The following is a 13,552-nucleotide window of genomic DNA, read 5'->3' as shown; positions in this document are numbered from 1 at the left end:
ATCAAAAGTCCATGTGATTGTCAAATTTATTGGGCCAGTGCATACGTAATCTAGTAAGAATAGAAACATTGCACCTCTATGTCGTGTAATGTTATTTGCGAATTGCCCTTCTTTTGGGGTGGTCTTTAAATTTTGCCCCTCATATTTGAAATCTTTAAATTTTACCCTTCCTAAGCTTAAAACTGTACGGGTTTCGATTCGAACCCCACTCAATCAAAATTTAAAAAAAAATTCGCAAGACGAGAGTTTAAATTTATTTATGCCCCCACCGACATACATTTGTTAAGAATTACCAAAGTTATGCCGGACCCGAAAGATACTTACGCCTTATGGGAAGACTTGGCATAAGTATCGCCGGTCCCAAGTATAACTTGGTAATTCCTTCACAAGTTTATGCTTGAGTCCGACATACTTATGGACAAACTTTTAGTTAAACATTAACTAAAAGTCTTTCCTAGTTATCCTTATCGGCCGAACTTTTAGTTAAGGCGTAACTAAAACGCTCCCATAAAAGCGCATAACTTTTCCTTAAGACATAGATTTTGTCTTATAAGGCAAATTTTTAGTTATGCCTTAAAGAAAAGTTCCGCCTTATAGCAGATCTTTTAGTTATGCTTGTATGGGGCATACTTTTAGTTGTCTTTAATTAAAAGTCCGCCCCCATAAGGCATAACTAGGAAAAGACTTTTAGTTAAGACTTAACTAAAAGTTGTCCATTAAAAGTTTGCGTAAGTATGCCTTACCGCATAAACTTGTTAAAGAATTACCAAAGTTATGCCGGACCTGGCATACTTATGCCAAGTCTGCCCCATAAGGCATGAGTATGCCGGGTTCGGCATAACTTTGGTAATTCCTTAATAAGTGTATGCCGGATCCGGGATACACGCGACCCAAACCTTACCTTGCAATTTTTTTTTTTTTAATTTATGCTAGAGCGGGGTTCGACCCGGAAACCTCATGACAAGGTGAACGCTCGGGGTTGCAATGCGAAGGGCAAAAATTAAAGACTAACAATATGAGGGGCATAATTTAAAGACCATAAATATGAGGAGCAAAATTTAAATACCACCCCAAAAGAAGGGCAATCCGCGCAAAAAAATGATGTTATTTGTACAATTCTGCCATTCAGCGTGCTTTTTGAGATCCAAATTTAAGCAACTAACTGCAACATTAGATTAAATATAACACACAAGTTAAAGAATAAAAATCACCAATTATTCACAGCAACATCCAATTTTTTTTTTTTAAATAATCAGTGAATAACAGGCTATATAAGATTAGAAACTAAAACAAATCAAAGATCAATGATGAGAGTTGTGAAATAGCGTTTAGTTTAGGGGAAAACATAGGCTACTTTCCCAAAAAAAAAAAGGCCTCACTTTGATCTATGCCTCATAATTCTCAAGATCCATCTTTGGTACACCTATCCTTGGTGTGATCACGTCTTAGTCCTCATCTTCCGAATTTTTTCACTTTATGAGTCACATAACAAGCATTACTTGTGTGAGACCCTCTTAAAATCTGCCAAGTGAAATACCAGCCCCGCTACATTAATGTTGCAAGTTTTACCAAAATTAACTTATCTTCCTCTTTCTTCCCTGTCTAAAACCCTACCAATTCTCATTCTGCCATTTTTTGTGGACTACAATCGATCCATCGAGAAGTCATCTTAGAAGAAAAAAAGGTCAACAACTTTAATCATCTTTATAAAAAAAGTGATTCTTCTAAACTTTCTTGCAGGTTATGAGTATTAATTAAGGCGTGAAGATTCGCTATCAAATTGAATAATCAATGAAGAGAACAGAAAGCAACACTCTACATTCACAAGACTCGAGCCGTAGTGATTCCAATACCAAATGTAGGATAACATGGAAAATTATATTTCAATTGCAGAAGAATCTCAAAATGCATTCCAAAATGTTAGTTTCATCAGCGGAGTAATATCAGTCCTTCACATCTTTGGAGCTAGGTTATTCATGAAGAGAAGAAAAATGAAATTCTATGGGTTTAGTGAGATGAAGGAATTAAAGCAGCAAATAAAAGAGAAGGGGACCTCATCATTTAGGTTTGATATTTTTCTGGTCATATGAGACGCAGGAAGGAAAAGCTGATGAGAGGAAGATAAGTTAATTTTGGAAAAACTTTGCAACATAAATTTATTGGGGCCAGTATTCCATTTAGCAGATTTTAAAAAGGTCTTATATAAGTAATGTTTGTTACGTGACTCACAACATAAAATTTCTCCTCATCTTCCAATCTCCCTCATGACTCTCTCAAGGATCCTTATTATTTTCATCTTTGTCTCAAGGTAGCTCATATGTACAAAAATCCAACAACTAAGTTTAAATGACCAACAAGACATGATTGACAGAAATAACATGAAGCAATAAAACGAAATGACACGACATTTCATCAAAATTAACTCGAGCATGCAATAGATTAAATGCGGGAGAAATGGTCTAACATGTACTTGTATACTCATTACAAAGAATGCCTAAGCTGAGCCTGAGATAACATAACAAATACCGAAAATCAAAGCTGGTTCAGAAGAACCTTTGCCTTAACGTATATACTGAGTACAAGTAAACGTAGACAACCGTAGAAGAGGCATGGCGTGGAAAAATAAAGTTCACTGCTACTGATAATTCTCAGCACTTAGTAGGAAAAATGTTCCCACTGAATCAATGCAAATTTGAACTCTCAGTACAACAACAACATACCCAAGAGTGTACGCAGACCTTACCCCTACCTTGGGAGGTAATGGAACTGTTTCTAGTAGACCCTCAACACAAGGATAAGTTTGGACTCTCAGTAGCATTTCAAAACAAATCTGTGGTAATAGATGAATCATTTCCATTTTTTGTAAGTGTTCAAGCATTTCAGTGAAAGGAAAAAAGAGTAAAATTAAGCCACAAGAGTAGAAATAACAAAATTTAGATGCACAAGTTACGTATTTGAGGTCAAAAGCTCACCATTCTGCAATATTAATCTTCCATTATTGCAGCAAAACAGAAGAAGGAGAATCTGTTCGCTAAATATGAAACAACAGGAAAACGATAGACAGTTCCAATGCTCGTGATACAACAACAATGGTAGCCACAACAAATTGAAGAACAAAAACTTAAAGGGTTATACCATTGTGGTCGTACTGCTACTATCAGGAACAGAGCACTGGATCCGACACTGATATCGAAATAAGTATTTAAGGACATAAAAAATTTACCATACATAGAGATAAATATTATGCTCCCAATGAATACGACCAGAAACAGAGTTTACTCTCATGCGGGTGAAGAAACACAAGAACTACAACAAACATAGTATCTGAAGGTAAGAATGTTTAACCCGCGGATCTTGAAATTAACATCATTATTCCAAGACAATTTCATTAACGTTGGAAAATATAATGGCCTCACTTTTCTTCTCTGGTGCAGACTCACTGGATAGACATGAGTTTGAAACAGTTCCACTGAAGCATACAACTCAGAGTTAATTACAACAACTTTAAAACTTTCTTAGTCCCTAAAAATGCATACAATACAGACTATTAAATTGCAGGATTACTTATAGCACCAGGACAAGAAAGTAAGGAGGAGAAGTTCTGGGAGAACTCCAGAGACACAAGGAACAAAAAAGAAATGTCAGGACCACCTTTAAATCATCCAACATTCATACTGAAGTAACAGAAACTTGCAAGAGTTTCTCCATACCTTAGACATACTCTTCTTGCGTCCAAAAAAATACGTACATTAATATCCTACATCCAAATCAAATAAACAAAAAAAGAATGGTATACAATAAGATCTGAACCAACAGTCGTCTAAAATTAACAACAAAAAAAGATAAGCAAAAGAAACATTGATGACTATGTGGATTTTGACGCTATCATAATCCCTATCGAAGCAAGCTCTATGAATTTAGGGGAAGTTGTTGGTGCATTCTGATGATACATCTACTCTAAAAGTTCAGCTTTCATTTTTTCCTAATTAAAAACAGATTTTCCACCATAGAAGAAGTCATTAACAACCTGAAAATCAGGAGTTTCAATCAATTGAGTCAAAAATTAATAATTAACCATGTATATCATGTGTCGACAGAAAAAGAAAACATGAATCCTATTTGAGATATAAATAATCAGAACACAAGAGGGAATAACGAATTATTGGATGTGATAATAATGATAAGTAAAGTGTTTCACCAAAAACAACTAAACAAATTTAGAAAAAGCAGTTGAAGCAGAAAGCACAAATTGTTGAAGGGGAGAAACAATAGTTGATCGTAGAGAGCGATTGTTAGAACCTAGAAGAGGAATTCAATGTGAGAATTAGCCAATAAGTGAATTGCTAAAGTCTGGAAAGAGTAATTAAACACGAGAATTAGCCAATAATTGATTTGACTAAAGGACTCAATTAGACGAATTTGAACAATGAAGTTGCAATCAGAAAGGTAAAATAGAAACAATAAAATTACCCACAACAACTACCACCAGCAAAATAGTGAATTGCAAAGCTTCACAGAGCAAGCCCATGTTATACGCAAAATCCTACGAATCATACATGCAAACATAAGCGGGACAGTGGGACCAGAGAAGACTTTAACTCTAAAACAGAGTAGGGGATAGTAAAAGGAGATGGAGAGAAAGAACTACCGGCTGGTATTGTTTGTATGGCATGAGAATTGAAAGAGCAAGCCCGTTGAGGAAGACACGTTATGTGAATCGTCTATGCTGACAGTTATTGGGGGAATTTAAGAAGCGACTCTTGGAGTGCACAGTAAAGCATTGAAACAATAAATATTTTTTCCCTGGCGATTTTATTTGGTAGAAAGAAGAGGAAAATTGCAAAAATTTGAGATAAAAGATAAATATAAATCCCGCATTGTGAGGGCGCCATGTAGGCGAGACTATGTGTAACATCCCATATATTAGAATAAAAGTTAGACTCGTATCGTTAGAGTTTCAGAGGAAATTTGAAGGTTTGAACGTTTTGCGAAAGTGGCTGAGGGGCCTACTTCGAGCAACCATAACACCTTGATTCTTTGGGAATTTGGAAAAGGTTCTGTCACGACCCAAACCGATGAATCGTGACAAGTGTCTGGCCTCTAGCGACCAAACACCCCTAAACACGTATCTGAAACATACTGAACATCAAAGGCCCATAAATGGCATAAAGGCGATCTCTCGTAAGAGGAACCATCGTAAATCCGTACAATGCGCATATATATACACAACATGCGGAAGAACAAAGGCAAGCCGGCCTAGGGCTGCTACATATACGTACACAAAAGAATAGAAGCCGACAAGGCTACATCGTCGACTACTACATACTGCTTGTCTCTACGACCGCTACCGGAATAAAAGGTAGAAAGGACGGGACGGGGCCCCGTCATACCCATATGTATACACGTCTCAAAGGGGCATACCAAAAGCGGCGCGTAGCTCCCGGATCAAATGGAGCATGCGACCGGCACTAGATCTAGAGGTCTGCGAGCCGGACCACCTGTCTGTCTCCCGTACTGCGTACGTACGAACGCGGGCCCACGAGCACGGGGAGTTAGTACGGATAATATACCGAGTATGTAAGGCATAAGAATAACATATATGCATAAGAATCATGGATAAGATCTGAACTCATAAACTGAAATGACTGATTGCATGTACTTGTATGAACTAGTATCTGCCTAAATCTGCATAAATCGTATATTCGGTAATGCCCTCGCGGGCACATATTATGCATGCTCAAACCTATCAATGGTGGTTGTGCATCTATATATGTGTGCGTATATAACGCCTGATATATGTGCGTATATAATGCCTGATGTATGTGCGTATATAATGCCTGTAAAGCCTCTATGGCATCTCATCATATCATATCGGCCCCTCTGCGGCCATAATTAATATAATCATCACAGTGGTAGTGTGTATATGTTACACCTCAGAAAATTTCATGTCGTCGTATGATAGCTAGACTAACTCAGGGTAAGAAGTATACATGTTCCTACAGGTAAGAAGTAGTATTTAATGGTCCTAATTAAGATTTCTAAGACGTTTGATGCAAGAGAAGAAGTTCATTGAGGAAGGCGAAGTATACTTTGTGTTTCGAAAGAGTTTTGTAAAGCACCAAGTTAATGATGGCTTAATGATGCCTTAGAGAAGAGTTATAATGTCCTTTAGATTGTTAATAAAGTGTTAAACAAGTGTTAAGAAGGTTTCGTGAGGATTGGAGATCAAACGAGTCGACGAGAACAAGTCTCGAAAAATTGTGGATTGTACGGTCCACTATACGGACCGTATAAAAGATACTGGCCGTATGTTGGACCGTATAAACTGCCCAGAACTGGAGCCTTCACTGGAACCCTTGTATGGTTCCACTTACGGATCGTATAAATTGTACGGACCGTATGTGTGTCCGTATGTCGTGTCGGGACAGATTTTAAGTTGATATAAGGGACCCAAGTTCATTTAATTTCATTTCATTTTCTCCTCCCTTCTCTCAAGAACTCTCTAGAACACTCTCTACATTTCCTTTACAAGAATTTAATAGAAATTAAGGATCAACTTTATCAAACCAAGAGAATCAAGTGCAAGAAGCTCTCTAGGGTCGCTTGGAGTCAAGAAAAACTCCTTGGATTGAAGCTAGGGTTTATATCCAAGTAAAGTATTTTCATCCAAAATTGCTCCTACACTATCAAAGGTAAGTTTTATGATCATTTCATGTTGTTTAGGGTATTGAGGGGTTGAAAGACTTGGATTATGGAAGGTGGTCGAAGATGGGTCATAAATATGAGAATAGTGGCATTTTTGAGTAGTAGTTTGGAATGAGTCATGATTATTGATATGTTGAGATGATAATTATGTTATAAATGACAGTAAGAACATGGGATAAACATTATATAAGCTATGTTGTGATGATAATTATGTTATAAATGACATTAAGAACATGGGATAAACATTATATAAGAATGAATGTAATATTGTACTATGACCATGGTTATGGATGATTTGAAGTGAAATTGGGAGACTTGGATAATGTAAGGTGAATGAAGATTATTGCTTATGATATTATGAATGTTATTATTGACGTTTGGGAGTTAATATATGATATGGAGAAAGTTGTATAAACAAAGGAAGTGCTGCCCAATTTTCTTTAGTTTTAGTTTAAGCATGCTTATGTTATCAATTATCTAATGTTAGTACGAACCCTCTTGAAGGTAGAAACGTGAATGTTGGAGGGGAACGTTCAAGTGATAAGGTAGCTAAACGAAAAGTTATGTAAGGTTAGTCCCCTTCTTTCAAAGGCATGACTCTTGTTTTGTGGCTTCTTTCCTATATTCCTATGATCTTCTTACATTCTAAAAGAGGAAGATTAAAGGTTCTTAAGGGCTTCCTATGAGATAGAGATGAGATATGTTCCATGATAACAATGATGGTAATGATGCTACGATGAGCTCGATGTTCTTATCTTTAGGACTTCATTGATGTTGCTCCTTATTGTTAGTCTCACCTCGTGTTACGAGTCCCTTCTTTTCTAAGGCATGATTCTTATGACCTGATTTTCCCTATCTCACTATGACTTTCTTACATTCCGGAAACTATAAGTCAATGTTGATGAAGAGCTTCTTATGAGATAAAAGACTAAGAGATATGTTATGAATGCGATTATGATGAGCCTAAATCTAAAGATTCTAAAGTTCATGATATGATGTTGTTACGAAGTTAATGACCCTTATACGACTCTTTGATGCTATTGATTATTGCTAGACCCACCTTATAATGTTAGTTCCTTCAAGGTGAGGTATGATGATTATGATTACTCCATAATGGAATTGGGGGTTCTTGACCTTACGTCACCCCGGTATAGTTATAGATTATCTTTGAATTTTAATGCATGCTTCACGATAAGTTTATGATAAAGTTATGACAAGCCTATGAGAGGTATGTGATGATACGATTCCACCGTGCCTAGATGGCCGGACATGTCACCGCTAATGCGGGCTGTTTATGATTCCACCGTGCCTAGATGGCCGGACATGTCACTGCTAATGCGGGCTGCTTATGATTTCACCGTGCCTAGATGGCCGGACATGTCACCTGTGTCTGCGTTGCTTATGATTTCACCGTGCCTAGATGGCCGGACATGTCACCGCTAATGCGAGCTGCTTACGATTCCACCGTGCCTAGAAGGCCGGACATGACACCACTAGTGGGCGGCGTACGATGGTTACCCGGACGGGGGTTATTGACGATGGTACATGTGACATGTTAAATATATGTGAGATGTATAGCACCTGCTTACTTTTAAAGGTTAATCAGGTTATATCTTCATCTTCATCTTATGCTTTATGATTTCTTTTTATGCCAGTATTATTCATTCCTTGCATACTCAGTACAATATTCGTACTGACGACCTTTCTTTTTGGACGCTGTATTCATGCCCACAGGTAGACAGGGAGACGGTGCAGATTGGTAGGGGCTATCAACAGATTTACAGGAGCACTCTATTATTCCGGAGGTGCCATTTTGAGATATTATTTTGTGTACATATTTGGGTACGACGGGGTCCTACCCCGTCCTTATGTCTAGTACTTTAGTAGAGGCTCGTAGATGTGTATGTGTGGGTAGTAGATGTCCCATGATGACTATATTATACTTTTGTAAATCATTTTTGTAGCTGTGAGGGCTTATGTATATAGACATGTAATACTTTGGAGACCATATATGTCCCGGTTGAGTATGATGATTAGCTTAATGAGAGGTGCTCGGTAGTCAGCTCAGGGTACCCGTCATGGCCCCCTAGTCGGATCGTGATAAAAGTGGTATCAGAGCAGTTCCGTCCTAGGGTGTGTCCACGAGCCGTGTCCAGCAGAGTTTCGTTTATGGGTGTGAAGCGCGCTATACTTATAAACAAGAAGCTGCGGGGCATTTAGGAAAATGATTATTCTTCTCATTATTAGATCGTGCAACACACCATAAACAAGACTCTACTAGACACGGCTCGTAGACACTTCCTAGGACTGAACTGCTCTAATACCACTTATGTCACGACCCGAAGTACGGGCCGCGACTGGTACCCGAGGCTGACCACCGAGCACCACCCATTCTATTGCTTATCCTGTCTTCATTCATATTCCTTATCATTTATAGTCATAGAAAATGGCTTTCATTTAAAATATAGTTACTTATATAAACATAGGCCCTTTGGGCTATCAAACTAATAATATACATAGACTTGCATATACATGAATACTATGGGACCATACTACCCACACATACGCATCTACGAGCCTCTACTGGAGTACTAGACACACAGACGGGACAGACCCCGTCATGCCCAAAATATATATATATATACAAAATAACATCTCAAAAGTAGCACCTCCCGAATAAGGAGGGCTCCGCAACTTCTGCGCCACCTCCTGCGGATCCGTGCCGTCTCTCCCGCCTACCCGTGGGCATGAACACGCGTCCAAAAAAGGGCGTCAGTACGAATATTGTACTGAGTATGTAAGGCATGAATGAAATAAATATAATAGGGAAATCATAAAGGCACAGGACGAGGACATAAACTTCGACTGGATACATTTTACGCATATACTACACATACATATCATGCAAGCTACTACAGCGTATGCCTCAATTTGTCATACATACCTCGTCATATTGTACATACGTTATCACATTATACATACATCGTCATATCGTATAAGCATCGTCATATCATACATACATTGTCATCGTTAGTTCACGTCCGGGTACCCATCGTATGCAACCCACCAGTGGTGATCATGTCCGCCCTTTCCTTGGTACGGTGTAGTCGCACGCAGCCCACTGGTGGTGGTCATGTCCGCCCTTTTCTAGGTACGGTGGAATCATAGCAACAACCCTCATGTGCAGCCCACTAGTGGTGGTCATGTCCGGCCTTCTAGGCGCGGTGTAGTCGCACGCAGCCCACTAGTGTTGGTCGTGTCCGGCCAATTAGGCGCGGTGGAATCATGTCATCATATACTCATCATACATTTTATCGACTTATGATTATTAACTGTCTTATAACATATCATGGCTCTATCATAATTTAGTATCATTACATACACATAAATGCATATATCATCACATCGTATCCTGGCATTCATAAGCGTCTATAGTCATGTCGGGGTGACGTAAGGTCGTGGAACCCCGATGATGTTATGGAGTAATAGAATCATCATGCCTCGTCTTGAAGGGATTACTATTCTAAGGCGAGCGTATATAAGAAGGAACACTAATGGAACCATACTTAGGGCTTGACTTTGTGGTTGTCGTTTTTCATTCTAGGACTCTTTAGACCTTACTTATCATCGTCATTTATCATACTAGTGCCTTATCCCTTTTCTTGATCTTATACATGTATAGCTCCCTATAGTCATAGGCTCATAATGTATATCTCTCGTCTTTTTCTCTCGTGTGGCTATTTATAGCATAGGCCCTTAGTTCCTCGGAGTTGAAGAGATTCGTAGAGAAGGAGGAAAAATCATGCCTTGAAAGGAAAGAAACGAACATCATAAACTAGGTCCAAAGAACAATAAGTAATAGCAAAGGATCGTATGAAGGTCATTAACTCGTAGGAATCTTGTGCCATAAGTCTCGGGATCTCTAGACTTGGGCTCATCATCGTATTCACAAGATACCTTTTTAACTTTACCTCACGAGAGCTCTTTATAATGTAGACTCGTCATTCCGATACATTCCTATGTAGAGAGACCATAGAAAGATAGGAGGATTCATACCATAGAGTCATGCCTTAGAAATAAAGGTTGTGGGCCTTACATACCTTTGTCGTTTAGCTATTCTATCGCTTGCTCGTTCTCCTTTAATGCACTTGTTTATACCTTCAAGAGAATTCGTATCGACGTTAGCTATATCGTCGTGAAAGCATATTTACTAAAGCTATAGAAATTTGGGCAGCATTTCCTTTGTTTATACTACTTTCCGCCATATTCCATATCAACTCCCAACATACATAATGACAATCACAATATCCTTAACAAGAATCGTCATTCATTCGTATGATTCGTATTTCACATTTCTACTTCAATCCTCCATATTCATGACTAAAGTCCATCGTCGTATTCTTTCGTATCCAATACTTATTTTATGCTCTATAGGTCACTTATAACACATTTATAACACCAACATCTCAATTTCCATGATTCAATTCAACTATCACATACTAGCAATACTATTCACACATTTGATGACCCATTTGCTATACACTTCTACAATCCATGTGTTTCTACTTATAAATACTTCAAACAACATGTAAACACCATGAGACTTACCTTAGATGATGGAGGAATAAGCTTGGAATGGTGATTCACCCTTAGCACCAAAACCCTACTTTATCTCTCTTGGGATTTCTTAACTTGGATGACTTTTAATGGGTTTCCTTCACTTGATTCTCTTGATTTCTTGTTGTTGATCCTTGATTTCTATTGTTTTATCATGGATGAATTATTTGGAACTCTCTAGAGGTTTTCTTGGATGGTGGAGGTATGAGATGAAATGAAATGGAAATGAAAAATGGCCCCTTATATAAAATACACTTGACCCCCCCGACAGCTTATACGGACCAACATACGGTCCGTATAAAATCTATCGACCGTATGTTGGACCGTATATCCGGTCCAGTGAATCATGACTTGGCCGGGTCGGATCTACTACTGGACATACGGTCCGTAGATATTATACGGCCAGTATGTCTGGCCGTATGTCTACCAGTTTTCCGAGAGTTGTTTCGTCGACTCGTTTGATCTCCGATCCTTATAGAACCTTCTTAACACTTGCTCAACACTTCAATATCATTCGAAGGGACGTTATAACTCTTTCTTGGGACGTCATTAGGGCATCATTAACTCAACGCTCGTAATTCTCGTTCGATACACTAACTTAAGTCTCGCTTCTCTTAACAACTTTCTTTCCTCAAGTCTAATGCCTTTGAAATTCTTAATTAGCATCATCACATACTAGTTCTTACTTGTCCAAACCTCGTATACGTCGTACCCCTCATAAGTCTATTCACTGTACGCTTAAGGGGAAATTTTCGAGGTGTAACAGCTTCAAACCATCCAATTGGGGATCTACAATTCCGCCCATATAAAGCCTCATACGGTGCCATTTGGATGCTAGAATGATAACTATTGTTATAAGAAAATTTAATAAGTGGTAAGCAATCATCCTAATTACCTCCAAAATCCATCATACATGCCCGTAGCATATCCTCAAGGGTCTGAATGGTATATTCAGCTTGTCCATCAGTCTGCGGATGAAATACCGTGCTAAGGCTCACATGAGTTCCCAAACCCTCTTGGAAGGACTTTCAAAAATTAGCTGTAAACTGAGTTCCTCTATCTGAGATAATAGATACTGGAACACCATGGAGTCACACTATCTCTTTAACATAAAGCTTTGCATAATCTTCTGCCACATATGTAGTTCTGACTGGTAAGAAATGAGCTGACTTCGTGAGTCTATCCACAATCACCCATATAGAGTCATACTTACGTCAAGAACGGGGTAGGCCTGTAGTGAAGTCCATGTTAATTACTTCTCACTTCCAAGTTGGAATTTCTATAGCTTACAACAATCCGCCCGGCTTTTGGTGCTTGATTTTCAGTTGTTGACAGTTGGGACATTGAGCTACGAATTTCGCTATATCTTTCTTCATCCCATTCCACCAATATATAGATTTAAGATTATGATATATTTTCGTTCCTCCGGGGTGGACAGAATAGTGGGAACAATGGGCTTCCCTCAATATCTGGTGGCATAACCCTGCCACATCAGGAACACATAATCTGCCTCGGCATCGAAGAACTCCGTCTCCTGTAATCTCAAATGATGACTTCTCCTTCTGAGGGAGTGTATATCTGTAATGCATTAGCATGGGATCTTCGTATTGTCGCTCTTTCACTTCCACTACTAGCGACGAGACTGCTGAACTCCAAATGATAGTTCCCCTGCTACCTGAGTCCACTACTCGAACTCCTAGGCTAGCTAACTGCTGGAGCTCACAAGCCATTTCTCTTTTCCCTGCTCGTACATCACACAAACTTCCCATAGATCTACGGCTAAGAGCGTCAGCCACAACATTTGCCTTTTCGGGGTGATGTAGGATATCAACATCATAATCTTTTAGCAATTCCAACCATCGTCGTTGCCGCAAATTCAACTCTTTTTGCTTGAAGATATACTGAAGGCTCTTATGATCTATGTAAATATCCACATGAACACCATACAAGTAATGTCTCCACATCTTTAATGCATGAATCACTGCAGCCAATTCAAGGTTATGGGTTGGATAATTTTTCTCATGTTTTCGTAATTGCCTTGAAGCATACGCAATCACCTTACTATGTTGCATCAGCACACAGCCTAGCCCAATTCCTGAAGCATCACCATAAACAACATAACCTTCCAATCCCTCTAGAAGTGTCAGGACTGGGGCAGAAGTTAATCTATCTTTTAGCTCTTGGAAACTACGTTCACAAGCATCTATCCATTGAAACTTTGCTGATTTTC

The 13,552-nt window shown here is 38.8% G+C and overlaps 1 long non-coding RNA gene across 1 annotated transcript; it reads right to left on the bottom strand.

The window, feature by feature from the left end:
• Positions 1-3,339: 3,339 nt before the first annotated feature.
• LOC132050123 (uncharacterized) lies at positions 3,340-4,827 on the bottom strand. The gene is made up of 2 exons (XR_009413267.1): positions 4,649-4,827; positions 3,340-4,543 (listed from the first exon to the last, which is right to left on the bottom strand). It is a non-coding gene; the product is annotated as an uncharacterized LOC132050123 (long non-coding RNA).
• Between the last annotated feature and the right edge of the window lie 8,725 nt (positions 4,828-13,552).

Source organism: Lycium ferocissimum, chromosome 3, assembly GCF_029784015.1.
Source record: "Lycium ferocissimum isolate CSIRO_LF1 chromosome 3, AGI_CSIRO_Lferr_CH_V1, whole genome shotgun sequence".
NCBI lineage: Eukaryota > Viridiplantae > Streptophyta > Magnoliopsida > Solanales > Solanaceae > Lycium > Lycium ferocissimum.
The sequence above is the reverse complement of the archived record's forward strand: the minus strand, read 5'-3'. Positions and strand labels throughout refer to the sequence as shown.